We start from the raw sequence: 16,582 nt of genomic DNA, 5'->3' as shown, positions 1-16,582 counted from the left end.
GCTGGGCCTTCAGGGCTGCTTTCTCAGTCAACCACTCAAGGATATCAAGCTTTTTGTCTCTGAGAAAAGTTACCGATTTATACCATTCTGTCTGGTTTTGCTTTGAGATGTTATTTTACTCCTGTAAGCAAAACCGAGAAGGTCTGGATAAAGAGTAAACTTCTAAAATTAGATGAATAGAAAACTAACTCAATTAATTTTAGAATTTTCAAAGCTGCTTAAATGAAGAAATTTTTAGTAAGCACATTTTCCAGGTATCATGGTTTCTTTTGAGAGTTTCAAAAGTATCCTTCGGGAAGTAGATGTGGCTCAAGCGATAAGGTCTCCACCTACCATATGGGAGGACCCAGGTTCAATCCCTGGGACCTCCTGGTTAGAAAAAAGAAAAAGCAGGCCCACGTGGCGAGCTGAGTGCCCGTGCAGTGAGCCAGTGCCTGCACAAGTGAGTCACACAGCAAAATGATGACACAATAAAAAGAGAGACGAAGGGGAGAGTCAAGGTGAAGCACAGCAGAGACCAGGAACTGAGGTGGCCCAGCCGACAGGGAAACTCTCTCCACATCAGAGGTCCCCAGAATCAAATCCCAGTGAATCCTAGAGGAGAAAAATGAGAAAAAGAGAAATTGATACAGAAGATCACACAGAGGACAGAGGGAAAAAACAGCAGGATGGGAGTGGGTAGGAGGGAAGAAGGAGGAGATGGAGGGGAGAGGAGGTGGGGGGAGAAATTATATTTTAACTTTCAGAGATGCCTCAGAATGCCTGTCATCCCTTCCACCTCCTTTGAGGGGTTTTCTCTAGATGGTTTCCCATGTTTAGAGCCATCTGAACATGTGACCCTGTGGTAACAACTGAAGAACTCTTTGCTGCAGTTCTTCAGTCTTCCCAATACCCATGCCCTTTGCTATGTGATTTTGTAGTCCCTCCGTCTTTGAGGTTGAATGTACCTTCCTCCATGTGGGCAGAATGGAATATGGGCAGAAGTTACAATATCTCAGTTTTGAGCCTAGGCTCAAAGAGGCATTTCATGTTGCCACTTCCCATCTTGTGCCACTGTCACTGCCATGGGAAAATCATGCCTGAGTTAGCCTACTGGTAAAAAGAAGATGGAAGATACAAGGAAAAGGTCCATATCAGATCCCAAACCTCCAACTAACCTATAGATGTGTGAGTGAAATAAATGTTCATATATTTTTGTCACTAAGACTTTGCGGTGTTTGTTACCCAGCAATAGCTGATTGATACAGACCCCATTATCCAGGCCACTGCTGATTGATCCAGGAATGGATATCTGACCCAAAGGCAGGCATGTAGACAGAGACCTATGTGAGATAAGTTAAGGTGAGAGCTCTGCCTAACAGAGGTGCCCTAACTGAGTGATGGACTGCTCAGTCAATTGGATCTTCATTCTTGGGAAAGTTGACTGTGAGTCTGAGAAAATCAGCAGAGAGTAGCATGGCTTAACACTGAGAGATGTGTGAAAGAAAGGATCTGGCAAAAGCCATGAGAAAACTGAAACCATAAATGAGCAGAATTCATAAGTAAGAGAACTGTGTAAAGCAGTTATTCAGAAACAGTGCAGGAGGAGGAGACACAAGGACTGGGTCTTAGGTGAGGCAGACGTCAAGAGGAACTAACTACCAGAGCAACTCTCGTGTCCCCACAGAATGGGGCTTCTAACTATAGATCCCCAGAGGAGCCTCAGGCACTGCCCTGATGGACACAGAGCAGGGCCAAGAGCAAACCATGCACCTGCCTACAGATTGGTAAGTACTGCGTCTGAGAGATGCTACTTCCTTTTAGGAAAAGTAGAGAGAAAGAAAAAAAAAGTGTGTGTTGGGAGGTGGTCCACACCTATTCATTACGTTGCTTAATATATTTCTGTATGCATGAAATAACGTTAAGAATGTTAAGAAACACTCAAGAGATTCTGAAAAATTTCTTCATAATGAAGGAAGGGTCTTTTCATCCTGCAGACTGAAAGAAAAGGCAGAACTCTGGAGAAATAATTACTGTAGGATCTGGAAGAAATTCTCAGGAAAGTTTTTGGTGACCTCACTAGCATTCTCCTGGAGAAAGGAGCAGAGTCCCTCAAGAAAGAAAAGGCTGAGATGAAAAGGTGCCAGCGTGTATATGGGGAAGAAAAGGAAGAATTGCAAGAAGACGGAGAAGCCATTGGAGGGTTTTAAGCAGGGGAGTGATATTTGAGTTGGTTCTAAAAAGGCTGTTTTAAGGGAGTGGATGTGGCTCAAGCAATTGAGCGCACACCTACCACATGGGAGGGCCCGGGTTTGGTTCCCGTGTCTCCTGAATAAACAAAAACAAGGGAAACGGACTTTGGCCCAGTGGTTAGGGCGTCCGTCTACCACATGGGAGGTCCGCGGTTCAAACCCCGGGCCTCCTTGACCCGTGTGGAGCTGGCCATGCGCAGCGCTGATGCGCACAAGGAGTGCCGTGCCACGCAAGGGTGTCCCCCGCGTGGGGGAGCCCCACGCGCAAGGAGTGCGTGAGTGAGGAAAGCCGCCCAGCGTGAAAAGAAAGAGCAGCCTGCCCAGGAATGGCGCCGCCCACACTTCCCGTGCCGCTGACGACAACAGAAGCGGAGAAAGAAACAAGACGCAGAAAATAGACACCAAGAACAGACAACCAGGGGAGGGGGGTGTAATTAAATAAATAAATAAATCTTTAAAAACAAAAACAAACAACTCAGGGAAACTGATGTAGCCCAGTGGTTGAGCACTGGCTTCCCACATACAAGGAATCCCTGGCCCTGGATACCTCAAAAAAAAGAGGCTGTTTTAGGGGAGTGGGAATAGCGCAGTGGTTGAGCGCCTGCTTCCCATGTATGAGGTCCCAGGGCTGATCCCCAGTACCTCCTAAAAATAATAGAATAATAAAATGCTGTTTGGTAGGTGCCTGGAGAATGGATTGTAGAGGGGCAAGAGTGAAAGCGGGGGGCAGGTGATTAGGTTGTCAGGGTGAGAAATGAAGGACACATGGGGGGCAGTATCTGCGGCATATGGAGAGAACCAGATTGTTGATGGATTGAATGTTGAGGAAGCAATTGGACTGTAATTCTGTTTGCAGAGGAGAGAAGTTAAAACCATGGAAGTGAAAGGTAAGAAGGGAGATCCAGGGATAATAGAGATGCTCTCCAGAGGACCCATGACTGTCACTGACGAGGTGGGGATGGGCTGGGGAGCTGAGCGCTCTCTTGGCACGAGAAGGCCAGTGTCATCGGCGCCTGAGAAGCGAGGCCCAAATGAGGGCCAGATGGAGTCCTTAAAGGAAAAGAATCCTCAGGTGGTGAAGAGTGTTTGCATTCAGAATTTCCAGGAGAAGTCCTGCAGGTCCTCCCCTCTACATGTCTCTCCTCTTCCTGGAGACCACGGCTCCAGAGCTCACTGTCCCCCTTTCTCTCCTGTCTGTGTTTGTGGTGAGAAGACACTGAGATACAGAAAAAAGGCCTTTGGCTGTAATATTTGCACGACACAAGCACATATTGGGGACAGATTCTGTCCAGGGGAAGGAAGGGGTGGCATTTCCTGAGAAAAGAGCACCAGCTCAGCAGGGGTAAGGAGAGCACTGCGGGGAGAGGCAGAGCGGAGAGGCAGAGCGTTGGGAATGAGGCGTGCTCTGTGAGTTACCTGCGAGTGAGTCTCCCTCTTGGGTGCTGTGTGAGGAACAGGATTGCGGGACCTGGATCTCCTCTCTCCCCTCCGTACCCCCAGGAGAAATCATGGAAACAATGCAGTAACGATGGCTTAACTATATATATACATATATACATATATATATTTTTTAAAGATTTATTTATTTATTCATTTCTCTGTTGCAGTGCGGGCAGAAGACAGGGTAGCCAGGGTTCTCGGCGGCAGCGAGGCAGAGCTGTCATGGCGCGGCGGTGGCCCTTGGGGGAGAGGCGGGGTTAAGCCACCGAGAGGGAAGCGGGTGCAGCTGGGCAGAGGGGTGGGCAGTACGCCCGAACCCCAAGCAGAAGGCCTTAACGCCCGTTCCCGCCACCCGAGTCCGACTCGCACCGGCGCCTGGAGACGAGCCGACCTTTGCTGTCGCCGCGTTCCCACACGGTGCCACCCTACATTTCTCCCTCCTTCCCCCCCAACCCGGTTGTCTGCTCTCTGTGTCTATTTGCTGCGTCTTCTTTGTCCACTTCTTCTGTTGTCAGCGGCACGGGAATCCGCACCTCTTTTTGCTTGTTGAGTCAGCTCTCCGTGTGGGTGGCGCCATTCCTGGGCAGGCTGCACTTTCTTTCGCGCTGGGCGGCTCTCCTTGCGGGGCGCACTCCTTGCGCATGGGGCTCCCCTACGTGGGGGACATCCCTGCGTGGCACGGCACTCCTTGCCCACATCAGCGCTGCACATGGGCCAGCTCCACTTGGGTCAAGGAGGCCCCGGGGTTTGAACCGCGGACCTCCCATGTGGTAGGCAGACGCCCTAACCACTGGGCCTAGGCGGACACCCTAACCATTGGTCCAAGTCCTCCGCCCTATATCTATATTTTTAAAGGAGGTACCAGGTATTGAACCCAGGACCTCATAAACGGGAAGCAGGAGCTCAACCACTTAAGCTACACCTGCTCCCCTGCTTAACTCTTTATGCTCTAGTGTATATTCCTCTTAGGGGAGGCTAGAAAGGCAGAATCCTGAGCAGGGCAGGGCCACCCCTCTGTTCACTGTCATCTAAGAGGTAGCACCACATGCTCATTGGGAACCACCGAGTTACACGGGGTATGCTAAGCTAGCATTACATTAGGGGGTGCTCATAGCATGTCGTTTTACTCCAAGAAGTCAAGAAACACAAGTTAAGAATTTTTTTTTTTTTTTTGAAGAAAAGTACTAGAGGACTAAAAAATGGGATATATGCCTCCCAAAGTATCGGAAAAGATAAAAGTAATAAATACAAAATAAAACTTTAAAGATGAAAACAAAGAAAACTTAATTCATAAAGCAGAAGATAAAATATCAAGGAAGCATAAAAAAGAGAAAGCATGAAATAAGATGACTAATTATACCAAATATAATTGGTATAATTACATCTGTCAAAACAAATGTAAATATTTTAAACTCTTCTGTGACTAAAGTAATTTTTTCCGATTGTGCTAACCAGCAAAATTGTATTAACAGGGGTTGCAGAGGAGTATGGATGGTGGGAGACAAGCAGGGAAAGGAAATTACTTTTCAGTTTTGTGAAACTGTACTTTCGTTCCTTTTAAATTTTATCTTTTTGTGTTGTTTATTCAAAATAATAAAGGTATAGGGAAGCAGCTGTGGCTCAATCAGCTGGGCTCCCGTCTACCATATGGGAAGCTCTGGGTCCGCGTCCCGGGGCCTCCTTGTGAAGGCAGGCTCGCCCGCACGCAAGCGCCGCGGAGAACCGACTCAGCAAGGTGACGCAACAAAAAGGGAGACAAGCAAAAAACGCACAAGAGTGTGCAGCGAACGGACACAGAGAGCAGGCAGCAAACAAGCCACAAAGGTGGGGGGAATAAATAAAAATAAATACAGACACAGAAGAACACACAGCAAATGGACACAGGAAGCAGACACCACGCAAAAAGCTGCAAAGGGCGGGGGGGGGGGGTGGGATAAAAAAATATATATACTTAAAAATAATAAAGGTATAATAAAATTAAACAGTATGTTATAAATGGTATTTTATTAAAAGTAAAAGAATGAAAAAGTTGTCATTTTATACTGATACAAGTTATATTGTTATATTTATATTGATTCTACAATAGCCATAAACCTTTGGCCACTAAATCTTATTGTTTTGAAATATATAAAGCACAAATAGTTCTGATAGTTAGGGAAACCGTCAGAAATGTAATTGTAGTAGGACGCTGTAACATAACACCAGTCTTTGGCAGATGACTTAGGGAAAAAATATACAAAGGTATAGAGAATCTAAAAGGTAATAAAATTGATTGAATGATTAGTCACTAGTCCAACAAATATTTATTGAGTGCCTATGACGTGCTGGGTATTAGTAATAAGGCAGCGAACGTAAAGTCCCCATCCTCGTGGAGCTGGCATTCAAGTGATATTTATTGAACTTTGGATCTTATAAATGAAGAACACACCTTTCTCAGTGCCAGGAAAACATTTACAAATATGGATCAAATATTAAGCTCTGAAGGAAAAAAAGATTCTAATACCCCAAATTGTAGTGGGTACATTCTCCAACCATAATGCAATAAAACTTTAAAAAGTTTAAGTAACAAAACCCAATCTCTTAAAACCCCCCAGTCCTAAATGATTCTTTTTTTTTAAGATTTATTTTATTTATTTCTCTCCCTTTTCCTGCCCCCCATTGTCTGCTCTCTTGTGTCCATTTGCTGTGTGTTCTTCTGTGTCCACTTATATTCTTGTCAGTGGCACCCGGAATCTGTGTCTCTTTTTGTTGCATCATCTTGCTGTGTCAGCTCTCCATGTGTGCGGCACCACCCTAGGTGGGCTGTGCTTTTTTTGCACAGGGTGGTTCTCCTTGAGGGGTGCACTCCTTGCACATGGGACTCCCCTACCTGGGGAACACCCCTGCATGGCATGACACTCCTTGTGCGTGGCAGCACTGCATGTGGGCCAGCTCACCACATGGGCCAAGAGGTCCTGGGTTCGAATCCTGGACCTCCTATATGGTAGGCGGATGCTCTATCAGTTGAGCCACATCTGCTTCCCCTAAATGATTCTCTGACCAAAAAGAAATACAAACTGTAAATACAGATTCTTAGAAACACACAAAGAGAATGCATCATGGCAAAACTCGAAGAATGGGCATAAATAACAAAAAAGATTTCTGAGTACTTAGGCTTGGCGCTTGTTGTTCGTGATCCTACGTAATCCTCACAATGGGCCTAGTATAGTGCCCCTGTCACAAAGTAGGCATTCAGTGGATACTTGTTGAATGAGTGTTCATGGCTTAGAGGAGAAAAGGGACAGAAAAGGAACAGATTGAAGGAAAAATGATTTCAAAGGCAGAACCATAGAAGCTGAGGTCTGCACTGAAGACATCTTTTTTTTAAAGTTTTTTTTCATTGATTTATCCCCCCCCTCTTGTAGTCATTGTCTGCTTGTCTTTTTTTAGGAGGCACTGGAAACTGAACTCAGGACCTCCCATGTGGGAGAGAGGAGCCCTGTTGCTTGAGCCATCTCCACTCCCTGCTTGTTGTGTCTTTCATTGTGTTTCCTCATGTGTCTCCTCGTTGCATCATCTTTTTTTTTTTTTAATATTTATTATTATTTTTTTAAATTACATTAAAAAAAATATATGACGTCCCATTCAACCCCACCGCCCCCGCCCCCCACTCCCCCCACAGCAACACTCTCTCCCATCATCGTGATACATCCATTGCACCTGGTAAGTTCATCTCTGAGCATCACCGCACCCCATAGTCAATGGTCCACATCATAGCCCAGACTCTCTCACGTTCCATCCAGTGGGCCCTGGGGGGATCTACAGTGTCCCGTAATTGTCCGTGAAGCACTATCCAGGACAACTCCACGTCCCGAAAACGCCTCCACATCTCATCTCTTCCTCCTGTTCCCCACACCCAGCAGCCCCCATGGCTACCGTTCCCACACCCATTCCACATTTTCTCTGTGGACATTGGATTGGTTGTGTCCATTGCACACCTATGTCAAGTGAGGGCTTAGATTCCACATGGGTACTGGATGCACTCTTCCCGCTTCTAGTTGTAGACACTCTAGGCTCCATGTTGTGGTGGTTGACCTTCTTCAACTCCATGTTAGCTGAGTGGAGTAAGTCCAATAAGTCAAAGTGTAGGAGTTGAAGTCTGTTGAGGCTCTGGGCCTGGGTGTCATATTATCAGTCCAGAGATTCAAATCCCCTACATATATCTTAAACCCAGCACCAACTACAATTCCAATAAAGTAGCATGCAAGTCTTGTGAAAAGAGATCCCCTCTGAGTCCATTTCCATCACACAGAAACACCAGCTCCAAAGAAGGGCCATCTGTCATGGCATTGAACCCCTTCTGCCATGACCATAGAACCCGTGGGTCTCTTTATCCCTCAAAAGAACCAATACCTGGGGTTGTATCTACCTTATCTGTCTCTTAGACTCCGTTCAGTTGTACATAGGGGTATTCCTTCTGACAACCTCCAGACTCTTTTTTAGAGACTCACAGCCTTATAATCTCATTTCTCCTTTCCATTTCCCCCTTACATTAGGTCAAACCGCTTCCCGAAGTCATGTTATTATATGTAGACAGGTATATTCTGCTGTTCCGCATTGAATCTTTGATTCAAGGTCATTTTCTAGTTGCTTCTTCAGCTGGTATGTGGTAGTGATCCCTCGGTGCCAGGGAGGCTCATCCCCGGGTGTCGTGTCCCACGCTGGGGGGAATGCATCACATCTACACGCTGAGTTTGGCTGTGAGAGTGGCCACATTTGAGTAACATGAAGGCTGTCAGGAGGAAACCCCCAGGCACAATGCTACTCTAGGCCTTGTTCTTATTGCAGGTGCATAGGCTCAAAAGTGTAGCCATTAGTATCAAGAGCCCACTGTTGGGCCCTCCTTCCTTCCTGGTTCTTGCCGTTGCACCTGGAGGATTGCCGCTGCTCTCCCAGGGCCCACAACAGTGACCCCCCAGCCAGGAGCCCAGTACCCCCCCAGCTGTTGTTTTTAATTGTTTCCACTATGAGTATATATAGACATTACCATATACCCTGGGCATATGCCCTGTATAACTCCCTGTCAACCATATATATCCTGTCAATAACATCCCATATCAGTATTCCTCCACTGCCATTGTTGAACCACTCTGTGATCCAAAACTTCCCGTAAAGTGAATCCCAACATAATGCCAGCTTCAGAAGAGTCTTAGATCACCAAAATTCATATATACAATATACAGTATTTCCCCAGATCCACCATAAAACCTTTTCCCTTCCACAGCAATAATCTTTTAACTTATTCATATCATATTTCCTGAAACTGATGTACAGATTCCGAAACTATAGTTTTCAAACAAGGTAACATTTGTGCTTACTATGTGGTCCATACTTTAGGTTGTACAGTTTTCTAAATTTTTTAGTTATCCTATGTTTTGTCTTATGGTTTTCATTATTAGTCTGTCGTCCCCTATATGTTTTTGGTGTAATATTAGCTGTTTTATATTCATCCTCGTGTACTCTCACATAACTCCTCTTTTGCCCCCTTATTTACCTTTGTTCCATCCATTGCACGTCCATTTTCCCCTCCCCTTAGGGCCCACAACGCCTGCCAATCTAATGCCCTGGGAGCCGTCCTTTCTCACGAGAGATACAGTTCTCTCTATTCGACGGCATTAGTCTTCCCCAGGATATGGGTCCACCCCACCCAATGGTAGAACCCACCTTGGCAAAATGAGCCTTCAGCTATTCCCTCCGGAGTCCGTCCCGCATCAGACCATACCCCCTGAGCGTCCTAACCAGGTAACCCTCCTACTTATACTTTGATACGTTTTACTCAACATTTAGTTCTCAACGAACTTCTGGCACTCTCCCATGTTTGTATGTTGCCCCTCCCTCCCACCTATTTCTTGGACCATATTACCCCTCTTCCCATCCCCAGCCCCCCTCAAACCCAGAAAACCCCACCTGAAGGTAACCCCTTGCCCCCATTTTGTCCCTTCTTTGTGCTCATACTTACCCCCAGCTCATCACAGATTCCACCCCTACAGACATTAACTCACAGCCTTCCTCCACCCCCCGATTTCCAGTAAGCCACTTTTCCAGACTCTAGCTCTCTGAGGCAGTTAACTTATTTCATATCATTGAGGTCATATAGTATTTGTCCTTCAATGCCTGGGTTGCTTCACTCAACATAAGATTCTCAAGGTTCATCCATGTTATCACGTGCGATTGTAGTGTATTGGTTCTTACAGCTGAGTAGTATTCCATTGTGTGTATATACCACATTTTATTGATCCACTCATCTGTTGATGGACTTTTGGATTGATTCCAACTTTTGGCGATGGTGAACAATGCTGCTATGAACATTGGTGTACATATATCGGTTTGTGTCCTTGTTTTCAGATCTGATGGGTATATACCCAGCAGTGGTATTGCTGGGTCATATGGCAAATCTATGGATAATTTTTTGAGAAACTGCCAAACTGTCCTCCAGAATGGTTGGATCCTTCTGCATTCCCACCAGCAATGGATGAGTGTTCCCCTTTCTTCACATCCTCTCCAGCATTTGTATTCTACTGTTTTTTTCATGGCTGCCAATCTTATGGGAGTAAGATGGTATCTCATTGTAGTTTTGATTTGCATTTCCCTGATAGCTAGGGATTTGGAGCATTTTTTCATGTGCTTTTTAGCCATTTGTATTTCTTCTTTGGAGAAGTGTCTATTTAAATCTTTTTCCCATTTTTTAAATGGGTTGTTTATCTTTTTGTTTTCGAGATCTATGAGTTCTTTATATATGCAAGTTATAAGTCTCTTATCAGATATATGGTTGCCAAATATTTTCTCCCATTGTGTGGGTTCCCTTTTTACTTTCTTGACAAACTCCTTTGAGGTGCAGAAGGCTTTAATTTTGAGGTAGTCCCATTTATCTATTTGTTCTTTTGCTGCTCGTGCTTTTGGTGTGATATTCATGAAGCCATTTCCTATTACAAGGTCCTGTAGATGTTTCCCTACACTGCTTTCTAAGGTCTTTATGGTCTTGGCTCTTATATTTAGGTCTTTGATCCATCGTGAGTTGATCTTTGTATAAGGTGTGAGATGGTAATCCTCTTTCATTCTTCTACATATAGCTATCCAGTTCTCTAGGCACCATTTGTTGAATAGGCCATTCTCTCCCAGTTGTGAGGGTTTGGTGGCTTTATCGAATATTATATGGCTATATACATGAGGTTCTATATCTGAACTTTCAATTCGATTCCATTGGTCTGTGTGTCTCTTCTTATGCCAGTACCATGCTGTTTTCACTACTGTAGCTTTGTAGTATGTTTTGAAGTCAGGAAATGTGATTCCTCCTATTTCGTTTTTCTTTTTCAATATGTCTTTGGCTATTCGGGGCCTCTTTTTATTCCAAATAAATTTCATAGTTAGTTTTTCTAGTTCCTTAAAGAAGGCTGTGTTGATTTTTATTGGGATTGCATTGAATGTGTAGATCAGTTTTGGTAGGATAGACATCTTAATAATATTCAGTCTTCCTATCCATGAACAGGGAATATTCTTCCATTTATTTAGGTCTTCTTTGATTTCCTTGAACAATCTTGTATAGTTCTCGATGTATAAGTTTTTTACCTCTTTAGTTAAATTTATTCCTAAGTATTTGATTTTTTTATTTACTATTGTGAATGGTATTTGTTTCTTGATTTCCTCCTGATCTTGCTCATTATTGGTGTATAGAAATGCTACTGATTTTTGCGCATTGATCTTATAACCTGCGACTTTGCTAAACTCATTTATGAGTTCTAGGAGCTTTGTTGTAGATCTCTCAGGGTTTTCTATATATAGGATCATGTCATCTGCAAATAATGAAGTTTTGACTTCTTCCCTTCCAATTTGAATGCCTTTTATATCTGGTTCTTGTCTCAGTGCTCGAGCCAGTACTTCCAAGACAATGTTAAATAGGAGCGGAGACAATGGGCATCCTTGTCTTGTTCCTGATTTTAGAGGGAAGGATTTCAGGATTTCGCCATTGTAAACAATGTTGGCTTTAGGTTTTTCATATATACTCTTTATCATGTTCAAAAAGTTTCCTTGTATTCCGATCTTTTGGAGTGTTTTTATCAGGAAGGGGTGGTGTATTTTGTCAAATGCCTTTTCTGCATCTATAGATATAATCATGTGGTTTTTTTCTCTCAATCTGTTTATATGGTGTATTACATTGATTGATTTTCTTATGTTGAACCATCCTTGCATACCTGGAATAAATCCCACTTGGTCATGGTGTATAATTCGTTTAATGTGTTGTTGAATACGATTAGCAAGTATTTTGTTAAGTATTTTTGCGTCTCGGTTCATTAGAGAAATTGGTCTGTAATTTTCCTTTCTTGTGGTGTCTTTGTTTGGCTTTGGTACTAGGGTAATGTTGGCATCATAGAAGGAATTAGGCAGTGTTCCTTCTGTTTCGATTTTTTGGAATAGTTTCAACAGGATTGGTGTTAGTTCTTTCCGGAATGTTTTGTAGAATTCCCCTGTGAAGCCGTCTGGCCCTGGGCTCTTCTTAGTTGGGAGATTTTTAATGACTGATTCTATCTCTTTGCTTGTGATTGGTTTGTTAAGATCATCAATTTCTTCTTTCGTCAGTATGGGCTGCTTATGTATTTCTAGGAATTTGTCCATTTCCTCTAAATTGTCATTTTTGTTGGAATATAGTTTTTCAAAGTATCCTCTTATGATAGTCTTTATTTCTGTGGGGTCATTGGTGATATCACCTTTCTCATTTCTTATTTTGTGTATTTGCATCTTTTCTCTTTTTTTCTTTGTTAGTCTCGCTAAAGGTTTGTCAATTTTGTTGATCTTCTCAAAAAACCAGCTCTTGGTCTTGTTTATTTTTTCAAGTGCTTTCTTATTTTCTATTTCATTTAGTTCTGCTCTTATCTTTGTTATTTCCTTCCTTCTTCTTCCTGTTGGGTTACTTTGTTGTTGTTTTTCTAATTCCTTCAAATGTGCAGTTAATTCTTCAATTTCTGCTCTTTCTTCTTTTTTGATATATGAATTTATGGCTATAAATTTCCCTCTCAGTACCGCTTTTGCTGCATCCCATAAATTTTGGTATGTTGTGTTATCATTATCATTTGTTTCAAGGTAGTCATTGATTTCTTTTGAGATTTCCTCTTTGACCCACTGTTTTTCTAAGAGTGTGCTGTTTAATTTCCAAATTGTCGTGTGAAGTCTGGGTCTCTGTCCCTTGCAAATTTCCAGCTTGACTCCACTGTGGTCAGAGATATTGTTTTGTATGATTTCGATCTTTCTGAATTCATTAAGCCTTTCTTTGTGGCCTAGCATATGGTCAATCTTGGAGAATGTTCCATGTGCGCTTGAGAAAAATGTATATCCTGCTGTGTTTGGGTGTAATGATCTATATATGTCTATTAGATCCAGCTCTTCTAATATACTGTTCAAATGTTTTGTTTCTTTAGTGATTCTCTTTTGAGATGTTCTGTCCAGAGTTGATAGTGGTGTATTAAAATCCCCCACTATAATTGTAGATGCATCTATTCTTTCACTTAGTTTTTCCAGCGTTTGCCTCACATATTTAGAGGCGCCCTTGTTAGGAGCATAAATATTTATGATTGTTCGATCTTCTTGACAAATTGTCCCTTTCACTAAAATATAGTATCCTTCTTTGTCTCTCACCATTGTTTCGCATTTAAAGTCTATTTTGTCTGATATTAATATAGCTACTCCTGCCTTTTTTTGGTTGTTGTTTGCTTGTATGATTGTTTTCCAGCCATTCACTTTCAACCTCCATGAGTCTCTGGGTCTAAGATGTGTCTCTTGTAGGCAGCATATAGATGGGTCGTATTTCCTTATCCAGTGTCCCAGTCTGAATCTTTTGATAGGTGAGTTTAATCCGTTGACATTCAGTGTTATTACGTTTAGAGAGTTATTTATGGTAGCCATATTTTGGTTGGATTTGTGTTTGTTATATTTTGTTTGTATTATTTTATTTTCCCCTTCTATTTTTGTCTTTCTTGTTGCTTTTACACTCTCCTCCATCTCTGACTGTCCTGTTTTTTCCTTTCTTCCTGCAGAATTCGCTTAAGAATTTCTTGAAGGGGAGGTTTCTTGTTGATATACTCTTTCAGTTTCTGTTTATCTGTGAATATTTTGAACTCTCCATCATTTTTGAATGCTCGTTTAGCTGGATAGAGTATTCTTGGTTGGAAATTTTTTTCCTTTAGTACCTTGACTATATCATACCACTGCCTTCTTTCCTCCATCGTTTCAGATGAGAAATCAGCACTTAATCTTATGGAGTTTCCCTTGTATGTGATGGTTTTCTTTTCTCTTGCTGCTTTTAGAATTTTTTCTTTGTCTTGAGCATTGGATAATTTGACAAGTATATGTCTTGGGGTGGGCCTGTTGGGGTTTATGACCAGTGGAGTGCGCTGTCCTTCTTGGATATGTACATCTGTCTCTTTCAGTAGATTTGGGAAGTTTTCATTCATTATTTCCTGCAACACTCCTTCTGACCCCTTTCCCTTCTCTTCTCCTTCTGGAATGCCTATAATACGTATGTTTGAGCGTTTTGCGTTATCATTCAGGTCCCTAAGTCCTATCTGGATTTTTTCTACCTTTTTATTGACCACTTCTACTATCTGTTTGATTTCCAATGCACTGTCTTCCACATCACTAATTCTCTGCTCTGCCTCTTCTAGTCTGCTGATATTTGCTGCAAGTGTATTTTTGATTTCTTGAATTGTGGTGTTCATTTCCATCATATCTGTTATTTTTTTGCGCATGTCTGCAATTTCCCCTCCAAGTGTTGTCTTCACGCTGTTAACCTCTTTCATTACTTCATCAAATTTGTCAGTGATAAATGTTCTGAGATCTTTCATTGCTTGTGCGAAGTCCTGCCCCCCTTCCTGATTTTCAGTTTGTTGATTGGATTCAGCCATGTTTTCCTGATTACTGGTTTGGTTTGTAGATTTTTGTTGCTGTCTTGTCAACATTTTTTCTTTGACGGGTTTAATCAGTTCCTTAGCTTCTTTGTCTAGTCTTGGAGATTAATTAGCTGTTGTTTTTGCGTAAGTGTTATATCTTCTCTTTGTCACTTTGTTCTTCTTATTCCAATTTCTTATTGCTAGTTAAGCTCACTTTAAAGGAAAGTATTAGTGCTGGGGAAAGTCAATTGTGTAAGGAAGGAGAAAGTGTGAAGTAGTATTGGTGATATATGTTTACAAAGCAACAATATGAGTTCTGGGAGGATGGAGGTTAGATCATGTAAATTGTGTAGTTATAGTAGTAGGAAAGTACCTATAATGAGGTAGACGACTGAATATGGGAGGAATGTGGTACATACTAAGAGGCTATTGTTTTCGTGAGAGAGGGAAAGAGAAAAGAAAGGTAATAGTTTCAGGGACGAATACCAGATGGAAAACTAAACAAAGGTATTAGAAATTAAGAGTTAGACACTTTGTGGATCAAAGAAAGGGAGATGGAATATAGGAGAGATAGCAGATGGTGGAGGATATCAAGTTGTAGGGGAAAGGGGATAGTGTAGATAGGCTAAATGTATTCACAGAGAAATGAGGCAGTGGAGGGTGAGGAAACCCAGCAAATGTGAGGTATTTCCTGTAGGACCTATTGTATTGTTAAGGTAAAATAGTATAAGAAGAATATTGGGGACAAGAAAGAGAGGATTAAAAAAAAAAAAAAAAGAACAACAAGAACAACAACAAGAACAAAAAATTAAAAAATAAAAAATAAAAAAACAAACAAACAAAAAAAACCAAAGAACAGAAACCCCGCCGCCAGGCTTGGCTGGGCTCAGCTGGGCTCCTGTCCCCCGCCCGCCGCCCGCCGTGGCTCGGCTGGGCTCGGCTGGGCTCGGCCGGGCTCGGCTTTCCCGCCCGCCGCCTGGCGCGGCGCAGCGCGGCTCGGCTCTCCCGCTTGCCGCCCGGCGTGGTGTGGCTCGGCCGAGCTCAGCCGGGCTCCGCCCCCCCGCCCGCCGCGGCTCAGCCGGGCTCGGCCGGACTCGGCTACCCTGGCCGCCGCCCGCCGGGGCTCCGCGTGGTGCTAGCTGCCTCGGCTCCACCTACCCAAGGAGGGAATCCTCCACACGTAGCTGGGATCTCCGTGTATATTTCACAGATGGATCCTCTCTGTTACCTTCCCTCCAAATCGATGTCCAGACACCTCCGGACCAGGAAAAATCCCGAAACAGCCGGTCCCAAAGAGTCTCCGAGGCCTCCCAGCCGATTCCCCCCAGGAGCTAGTAACCGGGAAGTTCACTCCGCCGCCATCTTGCCTCCCCCTCCTGAAAAGTCCCAATTTATGTCTTATAGACCAGTCCTTTCCGTTACCTTCCCACCAAATCAATGTCCAGACACTTCCTGCCCTGAAAAAATCCTGAAAAAGCCTGGTCCCGGAGAACCTCCAGCGGTGCCCAGCTGCCTCTTCCCAGGAGAGACGGCAAGGCAAGCTCACTCAGCCACCATCTTGCCGGAAGTCGCTCGTTGCATCATCTTGTTGCATCATCATGTTTGTGTCAGTTTACCACGCCAGTTCATTGCGCCAGCTCACTGTCTTGTTTGTTTTCTTTAGGAAGCGCTGGGAACCGAACCCAGTACCTCCCATGTGGTAGGCAGGTGCCCAACTTCTCGAGCCACATCCGCTACCTTGAAGACATCTTCTTGGCCCAGGAGAGCAGACCCATACTTGTATGTGCAAAGGGTGAGTATGTCCCCGAGCTTGGAGTGGGTGGCCCCGTTGTTCAGGAAGGGCGTTACCACCCTGGGTTTCTCAGATGCTTGGGGGAATGTGGAGAGTCTGGCCCCCACCCTTATGCTTGAGGAGGGTGAACTGAGAGCCTGGCCATCACCCCAATGCCTGAAGATGTTGGAGCCTTCCCCCCAGTGTTTAGGGAGAACAGGGTC

At 43.7% G+C, this 16,582-nt stretch overlaps 1 long non-coding RNA gene across 1 annotated transcript in view; it reads left to right on the top strand.

The window, feature by feature from the left end:
• The window catches only part of LOC131274998 (uncharacterized), a 33,355-nt gene that overhangs the window by 11,661 nt on the left and 5,112 nt on the right, over nucleotides 1–16,582 (top strand). Inside the window, exon 2 of the long non-coding RNA XR_009182350.2 lies at nucleotides 16,251–16,379. This is a non-coding gene — a long non-coding RNA (uncharacterized lncRNA). The remainder of the gene's footprint in view (nucleotides 1–16,250; nucleotides 16,380–16,582) is intronic.

The sequence above is a fragment of the Dasypus novemcinctus genome, chromosome 21 (genome assembly GCF_030445035.2).
Source record: "Dasypus novemcinctus isolate mDasNov1 chromosome 21, mDasNov1.1.hap2, whole genome shotgun sequence".
Classification (NCBI taxonomy): Eukaryota; Metazoa; Chordata; class Mammalia; order Cingulata; family Dasypodidae; genus Dasypus; species Dasypus novemcinctus.
The sequence above is the reverse complement of the archived record's forward strand: the minus strand, read 5'-3'. Positions and strand labels throughout refer to the sequence as shown.